Below are 19,552 nucleotides of genomic sequence, written 5' to 3' on the forward strand. Positions count from 1 at the left end.
GGACCAGTGTTACTCCTGTAAGAGCAATGCTGTGTTAACAAGGAAATAACTTCTCAATGTCATAATATTCAATTAAGAAATTATTGTGTGCAGCTCATATTAATAATTTCAATAAAATCGAGTTCCTTGCCATCCACTTTTTCCTCTTTCAACTATTGAATTAAAATGCCCTTTCTTCACTTTCTTTAAAGGATGTGAATGCTGTTGGAAATGTGACATTAAACCACTACAACCACAAGCCAGGATTGCTTTGGACCTAATGTGCTTTTTCTGATGTTTCAAATTAGCACTTAAAGGCAGAACATGCAAAAATGTGTTGCCTTTATTTAACAATACAATCAAAAATTCAGGGGCAGTAGTCACATCCTGGCATTCCTTCATTGTTTTGTGCACAAATTAATAGCTTTTTCTGCTGGGGAGATTTGTGCCAGCGTTGGTTTTCCCCCCCACTTTGCTTGTTCACCTCACTGAGCAGCGACAATGGTCAGTGTGTGTGATAAAGCATTCAGGTAAATAAGTGAAGCGTGCTTTGGGCTGAGTAAACAGACCTGGCTATTTTGTGTTATAACTGCTTACGGCCTTCTGATGTAAAATCTGAGTGCAGCAGGACAGACCGCAAGGCAGGCCTGGTTGCATAGCTTCTGTTGATGTGGTTTTGTTGTTCCATCAAATGGGAAAATGGGGTTTCCTGTGTATTAACCTCCCACACTGTGAAAGTCACCTTTATTGCTGAGAATTACACCTGCTCTGCCTCCCAAACAGAAGGCAAGGCCGTCAGTGCTGTTTCAGTCTCTTTCTCATTGATGTGTGAAAGATCAGCAGTACTTGTTTAAAGCAGTGCGATGTGTTGAAACAACCATGTAGGTCTGCCTCTTTTAAGTTACTTGGATTGCCTTCCAGCCCAGGGTTTTGTGAGTTAGATGATGCCTTTGGTCCATTCTTTGACCAGTCTCTTCCCAAAGCCTGAAGTGATGCAATCCTTCCTTCCCATCGTGGCTGACTGGAAATGCACTGAGCTGAGAGCTGGAGCTCAGTAGTGCTGAGAGGAGGCTTCCCCTCTTCTCAGCAGAGCTGCTGGGCAAAGTGCAGCCTGTCCTGGAAATGCACTGCTAGCCTCAAATGATTGCAGATTCCAGCCTCAGCTTGGGGTGTTTCCATTCTGTAGGTTGGGATTCAGATGTTCTGTGTGACCCCAGGTGTTGCTGAGGGACCTGTTGAAGGCAGAGAACTCATTAATTATATTGGAACCATGAAGCAGAAAGCTTTTCCCTGCCCCCTTTGTTCCTCCTCAGCTGTTGCGGATCGGGAGTTAGCTCCTCAGCTGGTATCGGCTGGCCATGGCTTCAATGAAATGCCACCTCACTGTATCAGCTGAGGATCTGCTCCACAATGCTCAATTCTTCCACTGGCCGGAACAGAGGGCTGCCTGGCAGCAAGGGAACAAAACCTGGCATTGTTGTTGCTGGAGCGGTGAGGCTGGCCTGGGGCAGCATTGCATTTGCTCCAGTTGTTCAGGCAGAGCAGTGATCTTCTATATAGCTCCAGCAGCTCCTTCCGGTCTCTCCTGCAGTTGGAGGATGACATGGCAATCTAATTGTTGTTTACTGAAATAATTTGAGTGAGTTTATCTAAAAATTATCTCAGTTTGCAAGACTTCAAAGGGTTATCACCAAATATAATGCATTCCACATGGACTTTCCATGTTCAGGTAGCAGTACTTGGATCTTTTAAAAAGCAAGCCATGTTTTAGACCTGAATTAGACCACCATCTTGCAGATCCATTCAAATTGAGGGAGCTACGTGATCTATGCCTGGAGAAAATGCACCCTCATGCTAAAAACATGGTGCAGCACACCCTCACGGAAAGGCTCAGTGTGCTGATGTATGTAGTCACACAGCCACACTTCAGTGTGTACCAATACATGAATGGGGAGTTCAATTGTATACTGGAGAAACTCTTCTGGGAATTCTTTTTTTGTTGCTGTCTAATTTGGATTTCTATGGATGTTTTGACTTCTTACCTTGAGCTTTTTTCCTCTCAGCTGGTTAAACTTTCAATCTGATCATTTAAAAAAAAAAAAAGCTGAGGAAGTTGGAGTAAACCACAAAGACATTTTAAGCATACCACAGCCTGAAATAGAAATTAAAATACTAATAAAGAAATCTCATGGGAGAGCCCTGCAGCCAGGCGGTGTAACGTGGGCTGCGAGTTCCTCTGCCCTGGGAGACACCAGGACTCCTTGTGGCTCTGTGATGCTGGGAAGTCACTTCAGCCCCATTTCCTAATTTGGTGGGAGGGAGACCTGAGAGAGTTGTGTGATGTGTTAATGAAAGTCAGTACAGGAGAGAGATGCTGATATTTTTGTCTCTTTTCTTTGGAGTGTAATTTGTGCTCTTGACTTCAACCTCTCAAGAAACTCAAATCCTTAAGAATACTTGTGCAGAGGGGAAAACCTGAAATGCTGGGGCTCTGTGTGAGTCCTGGATGGAGAGATCTCTTACATTCAGTGCCCTCAGGGCTATGGGATTGCTCTGGTATGTAAAGGCTGTGTGATGTGACTGGAAATACAAAGCACAGCAAGCCAGGGGCTTGCAAAAGCCCTTTGCATCCCTCTGCTCCCCAGCCCTGTCTGTCTTCATGCCCCCTCCCTGTGATTCTCTTGCTTGCTGCCTTTGCAGAAGTGCTTTCCTAAACGCTGATCAGAATAATCATGGCTTTGCTTCTGATGACTTGATATGAAAGCCGCTGAGAACTTTGGCTGTGGAGGATCCCTGTACAGTAATTATCACATAAGGAATCCCCATTTCCCAACAGATGATGACACTTTGTTCTCTAATCAAGCCTTGCTATAAAGCTCACAGCAAGCACAGAAAAACCTGAGCAAAGCTGGTGCTTGTGAGGGCTTCAGAGTTTCCATCAGCCTTCCTTTTCCTTCCCGCTGCCTGCGCTTGGTGCTGGTGGAAAAAGCTTTTGTTGCTGCTTAAAAACATGCACCTTCTGTGCTCCAGTCACTAACAAACAGGTGTATCCCAGTTTACGAGCTTGGTGTCTGCTTCTTTCCTAAGGAATTTTGACCCTCCCCACTCCTGGTGCTGCTCTCACTGTGCTGAGTGTGGCTCCCAGCAGCCTGCGCTGTTCTGTGCTCCCCATACCTCAACTGACAGCTCTGCTTCCTCTGTCCTTCCCGTCTGCAGGATGAGTTTTCCTGGAACTTCTTTGGTGGTGAAGATTTCCACTCTTTGATGCTGAATGTGTCAGTTTCCCTAAGGGATTTATCACACATTATCATTGTCCTGGTTGTTTTTCTATCAATGTGTTGCAATAATAAACTCTGGTGCTTAAAGGGAATTGTTTGGCTTTTGCTGCTGGAGGTGGGAGGATGTGTGTGGCCCCTGCTGTAGGAGCAGCTGTGCTGTTACAGGGCAGGGATGATGTTGGGGTGCTGGAGAAAGATGCATTTCTGGCCATCGTGTTTTCTGTCAGGCGCTGGGCTTCTCCTAGGGATGGAGTCAAACACTTGGCTCAGTTTAAGTGTCTGAGCTGGAAGCATAATTGCTATATCCCTGGTAAGTCAGATCTGATTGCTTTTGGGATTGTCACCATGTTGGTCTCAGCTGAGACTTCCACCCATAGCCTGTGGTTGTACATCTCCACTGATCCACTTCTTGCAGATTCGGGAAGCTTTGAAGCAGGGTCCTTTATCCTGCATTTGTGCAGTGCTCACAGCATGAGAGTGATGTCCTTGGGTGGAACGGTGAGGAGGAGGAGGATGGGATGGTCTGAGTGCTCAGCCCCAACAGTCTGGCAGGGAAAGCAGCTGTTTGTTTGTTTGTTTTTTACCTGCTCTGTTGGAAGATGAACGCTTTGCAAGGAAATGCATTGAGGTTCTAACTCCCGGCTGTGCTGTGCTGGGATGTTGGACTTGCAGGGAGAGGGGCTTTGGGTGCAGCTTCTTCCTTCTCTGGTTCTTTAAAGATTGGAGGTAACTTCTGAGAAAAAGCCACAAAAGGTTTCCATGGGGATTTTGAAACCAAAGCTGTGCATATTAGTGTGCATTGTTCTGTGTGCCTCCCAGCTGCCAGAAGTTGCAGTGTAAATGGACCTAGCAGTGCTTGGTGACCTCTGTCCAAAACAGGTAGGAACTCGATGTTGGCAGTGGCGGTGAGGTTTTTTTTCTCCACAAGTTCTTCTCTGTGGAGTGGTCCACTGGTTTTTGGCTGAAACCTGGAGACAGGGACATGGTGACAAGATAGAGTGCAGTGAGTAACAGGGCTGAGTCAATTATTGACTAGCCCATCTCAGCACCTTTGTTTTCTTTGCTGACAGAACGCCGTGACCTTTGTATGGGGAGCTGAGCCTGCAGGAGCCCAGCGCTGACCATTCTGGGTGTCACTGAAGTGAACATTCCTTGTTATTGAAGTGAATCGAATTCTCCCCTGGCGAAGTGTTTCCCATTATCTTTTAGATCAATGTTCTGCACATGGCTGTCTGCTCTGATTTCTGTCCTTTCTCTCAGGAAAACATGCAGAAGAAGCCAGTGCAATAGCTGCTGACTTGTAAAATATTTCGGGAGCTGAAGTGAAGTTAGAGCAGTGCCAGGTGTGGTCCAGATCTCTCAGACAAAACTGCCATAGGTACAAACAGAGACACTGTATTCAAACACTCCATTATGCAGTGATTCATCCTTATGTGAATGCTTCTTCAAATGACATATCTGCTCAGTCTGTGAGAGCTTGAAGGTGAAGGGGTTTCTGTAACCGTAGTGGTAGTTCTATGTTCACATTTGCTGTGTGAAGGAATCTTTCCCCATTCCCTTTCTGGCTGTTTTCAAATACAGGCTATGCTCGCTTGGTGGATCAGTTGGGGCACAAGGGCTGGACTGCTCTGTGCCTCTTCCATGGGTGCTGCTCCTTTGGGCACTGGTGTAGCTGGAAAAACCCTTGAGAAAGAGGCGGAAAATTGAGATCTTCAAAGGTGCAATGACATGTCCAGGGTGCTCCTTGCCTTGATGGGGTGGAGAACTGCAGTGGCTGGATCCTGTGCTGGAGGTGGCAGAGGAGCAGCTGTCTTCTGCTGCCGGCGGGAGTCAACAGGAGCTCCGTTGGTGATCTTCAGCTTGGCAGTTTGATATCAGATGACCAAGCACGTTGAACAGAGAGGCTGGTGCAGCCCTTGTTGTGATGTCTGGGGTTAGCAGTGGGAATAGAGGGCTGCTTAGCCCAGCATTGCAAAGTTCATTGATAGTGTTGGAGACATCCATAGAATACAAAGCTATAAAGGACTACAGTAAAATTCCAGTCTACAAATGGAAATGATGCAAGTATACTGAGGACTGGGTGATAAATGGAGAACTGAACATTTGTGTTTCTCTGATACAGAGTAATGCAATGAGGCTCTCAGTACCTGGTGGCTTCTGGGTCCACAGATAACAAGCAAAACTTAAGGGAAAAAAAACTTTATGAAGAGAAGAAGCAGCAAATGCAAAAATGCTTCAAAGACAGCATTGAAACTGGTAATGTTATTTTCTAAAAAATAGACTTTAGAAAAAAACATTAGAAGGATCAACATCAAAGAAAGAACAGAAGAAAATGGGGACAAATAAATTAAAGGACAAAATTATGAAGCGAGAGAACACGATGTCTTGTACAGAAGGACTGAAAATGACATGATAAGAACTAAAACAAGGGACTAACAGTGAGATGGAGCTTTGAGTATCATTAGCAGAGGTGCTCACAGCCCAACATGAACACTTGCATCATACTTCCTATTTTTGTCTTTCATTTTATTGTGCTTTGCCCTGGAGCAGGTAATTACAGGTTCCTTGTGATAATTACAGGTAGGCTGTGCGTTCTGCCTCTGGTCTGTAGGGCAGCAGTGCTGTGGGGAACTGCTTGGTTTGCTGTGCACCATCAGCAGTGGCAGAAGTGGACTGGGGGTCACAGGTGGCAAAGGGCAGAGCACTGCCATGTGCTGGGTGTGTGTGATGGTGGGTGAAGGCTCGGTGAGGCCTGGGAGGAGGCTGCCTTCCCTGGGGAGCCCTGGGGATCTATAGAGCATGACTGGTCCTGTCTTGCCACCTACGGAGCTGTAGAAGAATGTATGAAGTGCTGCTGCCAATGAAGTCATAGGGTTATTTTATGCACTGAGGAAGACGCTGTTTCCCAGTATCTTGGCACACGCTCAGTACTTGAGAATGTGGTGTGGAGACCAGCATACAAACGAAGGCGGTGAGGTCCTGCTGTGCAGCCCTGCAAGCCCACTTCCCCTGCACTGCAGCTCAGGACACAGAGGCTGCAGCCTTGAGTGTGCTGCACACATACTGTGTGTGACAGATGCTGAAGCATGCTGCAGGGTGAGCACACTGCAGAGGCAGTGCGGAAGTCAGAGTTTAATTGTGCCATTCTCCACCTGTTTTTGTTACAAACCTGTGGCAAAAATGGCCCTTTCACTTCCCGAATGATCTCATGAGTCCACACAGACCCAAATTGTTTCTCTTGTGAAAGACTTGAGAGAACTTGACTGAAAACCCTCCCTGGTGCAGCATTCTTGGCTTATTCTCAGAAGGGAGATGTTGGCATTGCTGCAAAGTACTTCAGGAGGAATAAGGATGCTGCAGGGCTGTGCGATACAAATCTCTGTCCCAGACAGCAGCGCTGGCAGCTTGCGTGCCCCGGTAGCCTCTCTTCCTCCATCAAATTTATAGAGGTGGTGTTCTGATACAGCAGCACTTTCTCATCTGCTTCTTCATTGCAGTGGCAGCAAGGAAATGGGTTGAGGCTGCAGACGTGCTGCTGTTGTACCCTGCACTGAGTGCCACTGGAGTAATTGAGCTCCTTGCTGACTGGCAGCCAGAGCGGCTGAGAAACAGAAAGGAGTAAGGAGGGGAAAAAGGAACAGAGGCTTAGAAAGATGAGAGGCACAGCAGTGGTGATCACTTCTGAAGTCTTAATGGAAAGATCTGGAAAATGACTTTCCTTTTTGCTTTGCTCTCCAGCCCCGGTGTTCAAAGGGCAGCAGCTCCGAGCGCTGCCAGCTGGATCCTCTGCAAGTGCTGTGCTTTTGGCTGGGGCAGGCTGCTGCCAGCACAGGAGAACTTGCTCTGGGTGCTCAACGTGCACGTTTGCATTCTTGAAACCTAAGCCACGCTCTTATTTAGTCTTTGAGTCATTAAAGAAAAAACCGCACTCTTTGCAGTTGTGAAGAAAAGCAGCAGGAACGACTTTCTTGGCACAGATGTCTGCAAACTGTATTTCTACAAAAATAACTCCCATGGAGGCTTAACCTCTGAAGGACATCCACATTAAATTAAACTGTATGTCTAGTAACACAATGGTATTTTCAGCCTGGCAATCCTGATGGTCACAGGGCAGTAACACAGCACAGAGTAAAGGGCACACCTGCACCCAGGAGAAGGATATGCCCCTACCAGAGTTCATGTTAACCCTGCCAGCCTGTGTGACTATGGCTGTGTCACTTAATTTCATCCCACCCTCTGAAAATGGATGTGAAATCAGTGCTGTATGTAGGCTGCATACAAAGGCCGGGGGGAAAAGTCACTGAGAGATGAGAACTTTGTCCTTAAAGGGAGAAGTGTGCGGTGATGAGCCTCTGAAATGCTGCTTTCTGCTTTGCCTGGTGGGTGAGAAGAGACGTGGAGTGCTTGCTGCTGGGGTGGGGGGCCTGGTATAAAGGGCAGGGAAGAGATGCAAAAAGTGCTCTGGTTCTCTTATTGGGGCTGAGTGTTGGAGCATGGCATGGGAGCGATGGGCAGAACCTCCACCTTGGCTGTGGGCAAGCTAGCTTTAATTCTTGTAAACAAAGGGATATCCATGCATTGTGGTATTTTGCTGGAAGGCGTCAGAGTTCTTGCACACTTCTGCAGGAGTTGAGCAGGGCTCTGCCTGGGCTGGAGCTGACAAGTTTTGTAGAACCATTCCTTCTCATGCAGCTTCCTGCTCATCTGGGCATTTCTGCGTCATGCTCTTCTGCCCTGCAGAGCTCTGTCTGCTGATTACCATGGGTTGGGACCTGTGTGTGTTGGATGCTGCCTGTGGTGGAGTTGCCCTGGGCAGCCAGATGTGCTTATGCTGATAGTAACAGGAGTTGCTGTGCAAGAAGCTTCACTCCATCTGGGTTACTTGCGTCAGCCATGGGGCATTGGCTCTGCCTTCTTGCTGGACAGGTTATGTAATCACATCAGAAATCAAGTGCCTAACTTGAATTTCACCTCTTCTGAACATCTGGCCATTCATGTTTTAGGCTGACTGATTTCACAAGGATCTTGGTTAGAAATTGCTCTCTATGCATGCATGGCATGGAAAACAATGCTGAAAGGTTGCCAAGACAATGACCTGGAAACTCATTTTCAAATTCTAATGGTTATCTTATTTTCTCTGTTTTAGCTCAGAGACTCAGTGAGAGCAGTATTGTGTTGACCTCCCAAGCCCTAGTTCAGCACTTGTGTAAAAGATTCCCTCTTTTCACTGCTTTGCCACCTTGGAAGCCATCAGTGCTGTGTGAGGAGGCATGAGGCAACCCAAGGGCAGTGGTGGCTATGGAAGGAGTTCATGCTGCATAGAGCTGATATAGAGCTGTTGGCAAGGTGCTTGGCTGTGCCCTCCTGGTGTTTTAATTTCCTCTCTTCCTGGGCTCAGGTGGTCTGACCCTACTGCCCTTTGGATGTGGTCTGATCCTCTTCTATTCTTCATTAGGACAAGTTTTGCTGGAGAACTGTCAGGGAAGCGATGGCTGCTTTGAACATGCTCAGCTTGTTCCATGTTGGCAGGTATTTTGGCAGCTCTTTTCTGCTGGAGGATTTTCCTCAACTCATGTTCTTTTGAGCTTTGCTTGAGGTATCAGGTGGGCCCTGGTCCCTGTTCCTTCTACAGCCTCAGATCCCCTGCTTGAGACGTTGAAGTCAAGGGACTGTATGTCAGTAACAGCACGTAACACAAAGGTTTCATAGCAGCGTTGTTAATGTTTATAATCCAGAGTCTGAGTGAGTCAGGGAGTCTGTTTCTTCAAGACCCCCCTCCCCTCCACAGCACTTCCAACTGCCCTTCTTATTCTCATGGGAGATGGATGCAATGCATGCAGCCATGCATGTAAGGCAGTGCTGTGCTGAGCTCAGCCCACAAGTTCCACGCAGGATGCTGGCTGGCAGCCATATTGGTAAATGGCTCTGATTTTTTTTGATGGAGATGAAGAGCATGACAGATGTACTGTATACTGAAAAGAGTTAAAAAATAACTGTTTGCCATCTCTGTGCTTGCCTTAAAACAGGATACCCAGCGTACAGAGGGGTGGTTGTTTGGCATATGGAGATGTCAACGTTAATAATTGCCTCTGCTGTTTCTGAGAGCTTGCCAGGCTTGTGCAAGGGGCCTTGATGTTGATGACAAGCTTTGCAGGCAGATTTTTGTGAGTGTTTTGAGCTCTGAGTGCTGTGAGAATCTACTTGTGTTGCAGCAACTTGTGAGAGAAGTGGTACAAGTACATAAACTCCTACCCCCTGTCCTACGTGGAAGGTGGGAGCTTTGGGATTTGCTTTGCTGGGGTAAAGAAGTCAGGGTTACACAGCAGACTTCTTTATGGCTGATACCAATTGGTTCTCATTACAAACCCCAACAGCTAGCTCAGCACAACACGGGGGATTGGTTGTATCTGGCAAAACTGGATTAATTCCAGTGTGCTGCGTAACTCCCAGCTGGCTGTGATCCTTGTCAGAAGAGGATTTCTCTTTAAGAGTTAATTTGAGTGCTTTCTCAGTCCATATGTATGTCTTCCAGTGTGGCTGGCTTAGCTGCAGCTGTCAGATGATGGGGGGCCTTTCTGCACATTGTTCTGACAATACACGCTTGTGTGCTGGTGTAATGGAAACACTTTCTTCCTTTATTCGTGTTACATTGTGGGAGAGCTTCATCTCCTCTTCATGCTTCTGCTCAAACACGCAGCACTTCTGTGTAGTCTGGGTGAGAATGCTCCATGGAGGCTCTGCGTTAAGGCCCAGTTTACCTGGGAGGCTGTTTGTTTGTTTGAGAGGAATACTGCTATTTCTGTAAGCTTCCATTCAGTGCATTTTTTTTTTTTTTTGGAAAAAAAAAACAAAACAGCTTTCTTAGAATGCTAAAAAAAAAAAAACCTAACAAGACCATTGAAGTGCCATGAGAGTTTGGTGATGAGTTACACCAGAGAAACGAACCTCAGATCTTCCATCATTTGTCTGGTGTGCTGGCCAAGCTCCTAATTCAGCAGTGCCCAGTAGTGCACCAAAGTGAGTCATGAATTCTTCAGTGTAATTACCACGCAGTGCAAACCAAGGCTGCAGAAGTCTGAACCTCTTCCTGTCTGTCGTCCTTCCCCTCCTACTTGCTTCTCAAATACGATGTGCTTTGCAGGAAGGCTGTGCTTAGCATCGCAGCTTCAACTCTGGAGCTGATGCAATTAAAAACCAGGTTCTGATTTATTGAGTAAAGTTCCTGTTTATCAGACTGTTACAAGAAGGTGAAATGTCTTTTTTGTGCATCTGCAGCTTTATTTTTAGGGAGCATACCCTGGCAGAGCCAGCCACGGCAGGGTTGCCTTGATGTCAGATGTGTACATGCTGGGAGACGTTCTTGTTGCGGCTTTAAAATTAGCTTTTCCTTGAAACTGATTTTTATATCCTCCTGTTTGTCTTGCCTGCATGTTTTGGGAAATGCTCATGGCATCAGGCAGTTAATGGGGTGATTGGAAAGACCATGTGTTTGCTCAGGATGTGACCCCCCCCCCCCATAAAGAACTCATTGGAAAGGAGTCCCAATGACTGTGTGTGTTGGTACATCATGAGGATGTCCCTGCAGCCTGGGACTGCAGAACTGCAGCTATGCCTTTGGGTGGGTTTGCAGACTCTCTAACTTTCACTTGCTTTGGATATGTAAGTGCTCAAATTGCTTCTAAGTGAGTACAAAGTCAAAATTCTTCATAGATTTGCTATTAAAATAAAAAAAGCTCTCAGGTGGAAGTGGGGTATCAAGGACACATCCTGTGGGTCTGGTAAAGGACCTGCAAATACAGAACATCCTGAGTTGGAAGGGACTTGTGAGGGTCATTGAGTCCAACTCCTGTGCTCCAGATTAATTCTTGTGCTTTGAAACTCTGTGATGCACATGTGAGAACACCTTCCAGAAGAGTTTACAGCCTCAATGCAAGTGTATATCAGGAGGAGATAGCACTGAACTAGACATGCTTGATGTGGTGTGCCACCCAGTTATGTGAGAAGCTGAAGTAATCATTGAAGGGAGGGGGGGAATCAATGATTCAATGAGAGCTGTGTTGGTTGGGAAGCATAAAGGGGAACTGCTGATAAAGGGCTTATGAGAGATGAGGCAAAGTGGATCAAATCCATGAGGGTACTCCAGGCAGCGGGACAGCACGAATAATCCCTGTCCTACTCACTGTAATTATAATAGCTGCCTTGGAGAGATGGGCTTGGTCTAAATGCTGCATTACTTTGATTCTGTCAATTAAAGTCTGATGCGATTAAATGGAACCCCTGCTTGATGTACTCGACACTGCAAGATGTTGAGGAGACTGGCCCCAATCCAACAAAGCACTTAAGCCATTCCATTAGCCTAAATGGCACTACCTGTATGCTTAATTTTAAGCACGCTCTTAAGTGCTTTGCTGGGTTGGTGCCAGTGTGTGCAATGGGTGGCAAGATCGGGTTCATAGAGAGCGCTGAGATCTCGCTTTGGTTTTTGCACACATGAGATCTGTGTGGTTTCACTTATTGCCTCTTAGGCCAGCTCTTCAAGTTGGGATTTCAATAAAAATAAGTGGCCACTCTGAATAAGCCACCCCCTGAAAGTGCTGCTCGTGCAGAATCTTTACAGTGCGTGCTATCAAAACCTGTTCACCTAGAGTAGTGCCAAATGGAGCCCTTCCAGTTAGCAACACTAAAGCATCTGAGCTGATCAAGTACAGAGTCTGACAACGTGCAACCTGCAAGCATTGTCTGGGAGCAGCTGAAGAGTATTTGCAAGGGTTGATGTTCTTGACTGAATGAAGGCTGCACGGCCAGATGCTTAATGCTGTTCTTGGATCAAATTGAGCTATAGTTTATATACAATTGTGTTAAAAGTGTATCATAAAATATCATAATTATTATCACTTGGTTTATATACTCTTCTCCAAAAACCCGAAGGCACTGTGGATTCAGAAATAAGCACATTCACAGAGTCTGGAAAAATGGAGGTCAGACAGGTGCCAGAGTCTGCTGAGAAATTTAGAAATGATTTACTCTAAATTAAAGACAATGGAGTTGGAAAGGACCTCGGGAGGTCAGTTGGTTCATCTGTCTCTTCAAACTACCAGCACTGTACTTTCCCTGGTCTCCCTAAGCTATCTATTCCAGGGCAGAAGTATTTTACCCTTAGAAAGTATTTCCTGATGTCCAAATTGAGTTTCCCTGGCTGTAATTTCATCTTATTATTTCTTGCCTAACCTGCCATGCGCATGAGGAATAGAGCCTTCCCTCCCCTCTGAGCAACCCATCACAGCAGTCTTAGGGCACTGTTATGCTGCTGTTTCTCAGCATGAGTCTCTTTTCTCTTCCTTCATTCTTGTAACTATTTATGCTCCTCTCATTTCCAGCTCTCTGGGATTTGGCCCTCAGAAATACCCATGAGGGAATAAGAATGAGTTTGAGCCTGCTCTCAGCATTTAGGCCATTGAGTCTAATGGGCAGAGGGAATCCTGCTGCACTGCCTTTCCATGCATCACGGTACAGAGCTCCCAATTCCCTTGCATGTGGCTCATCATTTGAGATGACCTTCTTCATTAAAGAAGTACTTCAGCAAATAGACAGTTTGAATGTTTTTTGGTTTTTTTTTTTTTTTTCCTTAGCAGCGAGAGATGCAGGTGATAAACTTGCTGTCAGATGCTGTGCTGCTGCAAGTTCAGTGTTTCCCCAGGGGAACCAGGTCCTGACTTTGTATTCTCACTTTCCCTGTGACCACTGTAGCTCTCTGAAGAGCCTGAGTTGTGTTGCTGGATGTTGGGTTTGCAGGGAGGTGGGCAACAGGCTGAGACAGAGCAAGCAGAGCATAAGGTACAACGCTGCAAAGCCCTGCAGGAAGGATGTTGACAATGAGGGGTAAGAAAAGAGAAGGGAAAGTTGCTCCTGGAAGCATACTGTACTGATTCAGCTCAAACCCATGAATGCTTCCAGGCTGGGGATACCTCAGTGCCATTATTTCTGTTAGTCTCAAAGCACCCCAGGAAAACTGTGGCTCGGGAAGCGCTCCGGTAGCAGCAGCTGACAGCCACGTGGCTGCAGAGCCAGTTATATTTACAGCCCTGGTGCAGATGTCACCACTCATCAGTGGGCACAGCAGGCAGTGTGGGGTGGGCAGAGGGCTGCTTTGTTGCCGCAGAGCTCAGGGTGCTGAGCAGGGAGCTGGGTGGCTGTGATTATTAAGATGTAATCAATGTGAGGTGTTATCGTTAAGGCAACTGCTCCCATCGCCTTCAGTGAGAAACCTGGCAATGTAACCTTTCCTTTGTTCTTTCACTTACTGAGTTGGGAAATGGAAGCAGGCAAGGATTCCAGGAGCTTTTTGTGCTGCATTTCGGTTGCTGCACAAAATATCAAAGTACTTCTGTCACGTGACTTCAGTTAAATTTTCCTGGAGGAAATCTTTCCTTTGGCTCCAAAGTGTTGCCATAAATGAGAATTGGGTTCTTACTTCATGGAGTTACTTTAGGAAACTTTTCCTTAAGCATCGCTTGAAATGTATACCTTTCGTTCTCAGACAGCCTGCTTCCTTTTTAACTTGCTTCCTATATGGCAAATTTGTTTACTGGATCTTATATAATTTATTTTAGATCCTTCTTAAGAGCTAAGGATTAGGAAATGATGGATAATAGCAATAAAGTTGGATCATGTTTAATATCTTACATACTTTTCTCCTACAGCAGGTTAAACAGCGAGCAACCCTTACCTTATAAAGCCTCATTTAAACCTAATACTCAAAGGTAAACACTACAGGAGTTATTTAACACTTTTGTTTGACATTGACTTAGAATGTTTTCTCAACTGAGGAAAATGAGGAAAACTGCATTGAAGTGATTGAATTCCATTATCTCTGATTCTGCTCTTTTAAAAACAGATCTCTTGGCCATTTGTCTAAATTACTCCCTTGAGTTTGTTAACCTTTGTAATCATACAGTTTAATTTTATCTTGCTTGAATCAATTTGTATAGTAGACTTGAGGCAATGTCTTCATATTCTGAGTTAAAGCACTCTGGAGGTCCAGTGTGGTCTTCTAGAGTGCTTTGCCAATGCTGGTTTTGAGCTGGTGGAACCACAGTAACATCCTGTCTTGAGATTTCCTTTGGGAGGTCTCAAAAATCTCTTGGTAGAGGAACACTTAATTTCCAAAATGAAGTGAACTGCAGGGGAGTGAAATGACTTGTATGAAATAATACAGAGAATCCAGAGCTCCTCACTGTCACTGGCAAGACCCCGTTCATGGGACTGGGTGGATGCCATGGGTGTTTTCAATACCAGCTATCAGGCGTGCCTGTGGTGGTAACCTCTCTCCATGTCACAAGGCAACTGTGAAATTCAGATCCAAAACAAGTCCAAAAAAACATTCCCACCATAGTTGTGTGGAGCCCTGTAACCAGGGTTAAGAATGCTTTCTGCTACACCATGAGGAATGTGGATCTTGTTGCTAGAAAAATAAGTCATTTTGGCACTTGTTTATTATCGTTAATTGCACATACGCTGTTTTCTTAACAGTTTCATTTCCAGCCGGGAAAAATCTTAGAGAGGAGAAGGAAATTATAGGATCAATATTTCTGTTCACTTAGAGCAGGCAGGATGTTACAACTCCTTGCTTGGCTTGGGGCATTCAGCTCCTGGTGTTGGGAAGAGTTTTCTTAGAGCTGGGACTCCCCTGTGCAGGAGAGCTTGTCCTCCTCCTTCCAGTGCTGTGCTGGAGGGGAGGAATTTGCCTGGAGCTTTTTCAGCTTCATCCCTGGAAGTGATCAAAAGAAAGATCCCTTTTTTCATTAATTATTACATAGGAAACCAGATTAATCCTTGCAGAGCCACCTTCCAGCTCTTAGGGTTGTCCTTCAGCCATACTTTGTTAACCAGACAAAGCTCATTGCTTATGTAAAGCCCTCATGAAGAATACCCAAAATAAGAATAATACTTCCATAATGAAATAACAAGTCTTGGCACTTCTACAGCAGCAGCCAAACACTCAGCTGCCATCAGTTTCCCTAAGAGGAGAAAACACTAGAAACAATTGTAGCACAAATAATTGATGAGAGAAAAGCAGGATCTCTGGCTGCAATAAACATCTCCGGTCTGCTTGCTTCATCTACTGCAGATAGGAGCCCTGTGTGGTGATTAGGAAAGAGAAATGTTTGGGGCAGAACAGAATGTGTTGATTTTCCTGGTGAATTGAACAGAAATTGCTTTTCAGGTGGATAAGTGGAAGAAAAGGTGCTTTTATTTGAACAGCCTGAGTTGCAGTCATGTTCGGGGCATCAGACTTGAGCAGAGAAAGCTCAGTGGTCTTCAGTGGGACAGCATAGGGCTGGAAAGCACCAGGAGGGCCCTTAACAGCAGCAGCAATGGGTAACTCAATTTATCTGTGCAAGAAAATGAGTAAATGACAGCAGCATCCCAAGAGTTATGCCTAATGTTCCTTAAATGTTGATAACTTCATATAGAATTTAGCATGCTGGGCTCTTCTATCCCTAGAGTTCCTTCCAGATGGGATAGCAAAAGCTGTCGGTGCCATCGGCGTGTGTTGGAGAGAGCACGGGAGCTGCTAAATGATGCCTGCTTGCTGCCGAGCAGCTCTGTGTTAGCACAGGGCTGCAGAATTGCACCATTCATCACCAGTGAGCATTGTTTGAAAAGATCATTTAGTATCTGTCAGGGCTGCTGTAATATTTTTTGGGGTAAGGAGTTTAAGTGGGGAGATGCATGCGTGTGCGCTTCTGATTAATTGTAATTGTAATCTCGCATAGTGCACTCCTCAGCCTGACATTTTTAAAGCAAGGGTAGGTTGGTTGATTCCTGGAATTAATTATAATTCAGATTTTGGAGTGTGAAACGGATAGAGCGCTTTCTATAAACCCCTTAGCCACAGTTAGAATGTGGTCTGATTTATTATATGCCTCTACTTTGCTCTGCTGCGTTGTGTCATGAAATCTTTAGGGATTTATTGTAGGAAAATAACTATTTTTTTATTTTAATCTTTGTGCAAGGAGAAATTGGTGTGTTAATTGTATTTTGATAAAGAAAAACAAAGCCATGCAGGCTTCTACTTCTTGGTGGTAGACCTATTACATTGATTTTTTTTTTTTTTTTTTTTTTTTTTTTTTTGTAGTCTCCCTAATTCAGAGGGAGCAAGAACAACTTCTATCTGCATTAATTCCTTGAGAGTTTTTAGCCATTTTAGAGCTAACATATGCAGGGATATCCTTTATTTCCCTTCCCCTGCTGGAATAAATGACAAATTCCCAGTACTTCAACTGGAGTGGTCTTTCTGTGCTTCCCCTTCGAATGCTGGATTTATGAATGCTCTTCTTTGGATGTTCTTCGGAGAACTTGAGGAGGATGGCAGCAGAGATCCTCACTTCCCAGTGTGGTGAAGACATGAAATGAAGACACGGCTGCCAACAGCAGTAGCAGCAGGATTGCTGTCTTAATCTGAATTACCTTTCATGTGTGAACACAAACTAACACTTAGTGATCGTTAATATTAATGAAAAAACCTTCCAACTGAGAATTGCACCACAGTGATATCTGAATGCTGTGAAGTCGCGGAGGAGGAGAAATCCAGAGCAATGGTGTTTGGGCTCCTGTAGGGTGGGTAGGTAAGCTGTGTGGTTTGGGTCTGAGTGAAGGTTGGCAGCAGTGTGATGGGTGTTGGTGCATATCCACACGGTGTCAAGCTCAATGGGAGCTGCAAGCAGGAACAATGGGATTTTGTCATTAGGCCTTTCCCTGTTGGCTGGGGGAGATAAGGGAGCCTTTCCCCTGCTTGTCTTCAGCAATAGATAAGATAAAGATCTTTGAGATAAAACCCAAGTGCAGCCGGAACTTGAAAGAGCCATTTCTGAGGAGACAAACCTGAGCTGGCATCAGTTTGAAAAAGAAAATAGTCTATGGATTTATACTCTGTTGTACGAGAGTTATGGCTTTGGTAGTAAAAGCATACCCCAGTTGTTGGTTCCAGATGTGCATTCTTTTGGAGTCTGCAGGGCTGCACAGAGGCATCACCTGCAGGTTGTAATTCTTTCCGTTGGATTCTGGAGGCTGGGGAAGTTCAGTTGCTTGCTCAGAGATGGCCTTCATAACGTATTAACATGCGTGGCAATCATTTGCAAAAGCTGCTGATCTCAGCAGGCTGCAAGGCTTGTGTTTTCCATGGGTGAGCATTTCTTGAACTTCTGTTTTGTGGTGAGAGGAGGATCTCTTGCAGCTCTGTCATTCCTCAGTATTACCCATCAGTGCACTGGTGCCATTCCCAGTTTTTAGGTGAACTCACTATGGAGTGCTGGGATGTCCTTTTCCTGGAAGTTTCCCTCTTTGAAGCAGGAACAGAGGAAGAGTTCAGATTATCCAGGTTTTTTTTCTTCTTTGCAGATTTCTTCCCACTTCCTCCCTCCTAATTATCTGCATTGCTGGTCTCTGTGTATATCTACCTCACCTCTCTCATGAATACAATCTCTGAGGATTGTGCTAACATGTTTTGCCTTCTGTTCAGAAATCCAACTGGTGCATGTGCAATATTCTAATTGCACATACAGGGCAGGCTGTGTTCTGAGGATACATGATGAGCTCTGACTGAAGCCCCAGGGACAGATAACCCAGATACAACCCTGGATTCCTCCAGTAGCTCGGTGGTAATGAACCATTCATTACACGAGTGCTGGAGCACCTCTGCTTTCTTTGATTAATGTTATGCAAAATATAATTTAGGTGTTCTACCATCTGCTATTTCAGGAAATATTTCCCTTCTAAGTGAATAAATTCTTTTGTCAATAACCTGGGTAATGCAGTTCTCCCATTACCCACATTCCTGGGCTTTCCTCCTCCTATAGCCTGCAAGGTGCCTCTGTGGAGGGTGAGAGTTGCACCCTGAAACCCAGAGTCAAGCTTAGAGGTGAACATCTGAACACTGAAATAGAGACAACTCTCTGTTAAATATCTGTATGGAGGGCCCACATTGAAAAGGCACAATGGTCCTTTAGTGCAAAGATGCGCAGGAACCGGGGGGATCTCTGGTGCAGTGCAGACGGGCAAGAGGTTGGCTTCTCTTGACTGGGCTGGGTGGATGTGCTTTGGGCTTACCGGAGTGCTGGAGCTCCTTATGCTGATGCCTGGCTGTCAGCAGCTGGCTGGAAGAAATGAGGCACACGGGCTCAAGGTTTGCTGAAAGCAGCTAATTAATTGGGCTGAAAGCATGACCAAGTGGAAGGATGTGCAGGTAGAACATCAGGTATCTTCCACAATGGGTTGTAATAGAAAATGGCAGAATGTGCTGGCAATAAAACACAACAATGAAGTGTGTTCATTAAATGTATTATGCTCAATTAGTGGAATGAAAGGTGCTGTATTGGTTGCAGCTAATACTGAATTCAAGTTCTTTTTTAACACTAGTAATTAAAAAATTGGCTTAATCTCCTATTTAAAATCTGTTTGCAATATTTGTATTCAGGGTCGTAAATAATAAAATAATAGTATGAGTTACTTAGCATTAATCACCCCTTCCTCCCAGTTGCTGGAGTAGGATCACGAACAACGAGCCCTGCAGTTCCCAGCAGCCATTCTCACTGCCTTTGGAGACCTCTCTTTAATACTCTTTCATATCATCATCCCCACCGAGGCAGAAAAGGAACAGGATTATATTATATGTACTCCCTTCCAAAAAAATCTGTTCTTGAATGCTGACCCATACTTTACTTTTATATTTACTTACATTTACTTTCATTAGGGCCGTTCCCAGTTGGCAGGGGAATGAAGCCCTAATTGGAGGCATGCACACAACAGTGTCCTTCTGCTTGTTGGCTCAGAGCTCACTGAGCTGTCCCAGCAAAAAGACTTCTATGGGTGTGAGCTGTGTATCCCTTGGGGTGTGCATGGTCAGGATGTACCGAATCTTCCCTAATGCAAGCCAGCCCTGGGCTTGGGGCAGTCAACTGCACTGGGGCAGCCCAATGGGCTCTGCGCAGAGCTGTGGTGTGAATGTGGGGATCAGAGGGAGCTCTGAATCAGCAGCCCTGGGCTCTGAGCCCCCACTAAAGTGTTCCCCACTTGTGGCAGTGTCAGATGAGGAAAAATTTGGCTTGCAGAACAGAAAGGTTTGAAACAGCTCTTGGCTTTCGGACCTGGACTCCACCCTGTTCTGTGAGCACTAATCTGAATGTGAAACTGGGCAGAGTGCAGCTTTAAAAGCCAGGGTGAGATCTCAGCTAGGGAAAAGCTTCATGCCTTTAATCATGCTTTCCATGCAGGCCTGTTCCTCTTGGTAGCTCTGG

At 45.5% G+C, this 19,552-nt stretch overlaps 1 long non-coding RNA gene across 3 annotated transcripts in view; it reads left to right on the forward strand.

Moving 5' to 3' along the window:
* The window catches only part of LOC125700740 (uncharacterized), a 34,096-nt gene that overhangs the window by 2,095 nt on the left and 12,449 nt on the right, over positions 1 to 19,552 (forward strand). The gene's annotated exons all lie outside the window — the stretch shown is intronic.

The sequence above is a fragment of the Lagopus muta genome, chromosome 15 (genome assembly GCF_023343835.1).
Source record: "Lagopus muta isolate bLagMut1 chromosome 15, bLagMut1 primary, whole genome shotgun sequence".
Taxonomy (NCBI): Eukaryota; Metazoa; Chordata; class Aves; order Galliformes; family Phasianidae; genus Lagopus; species Lagopus muta.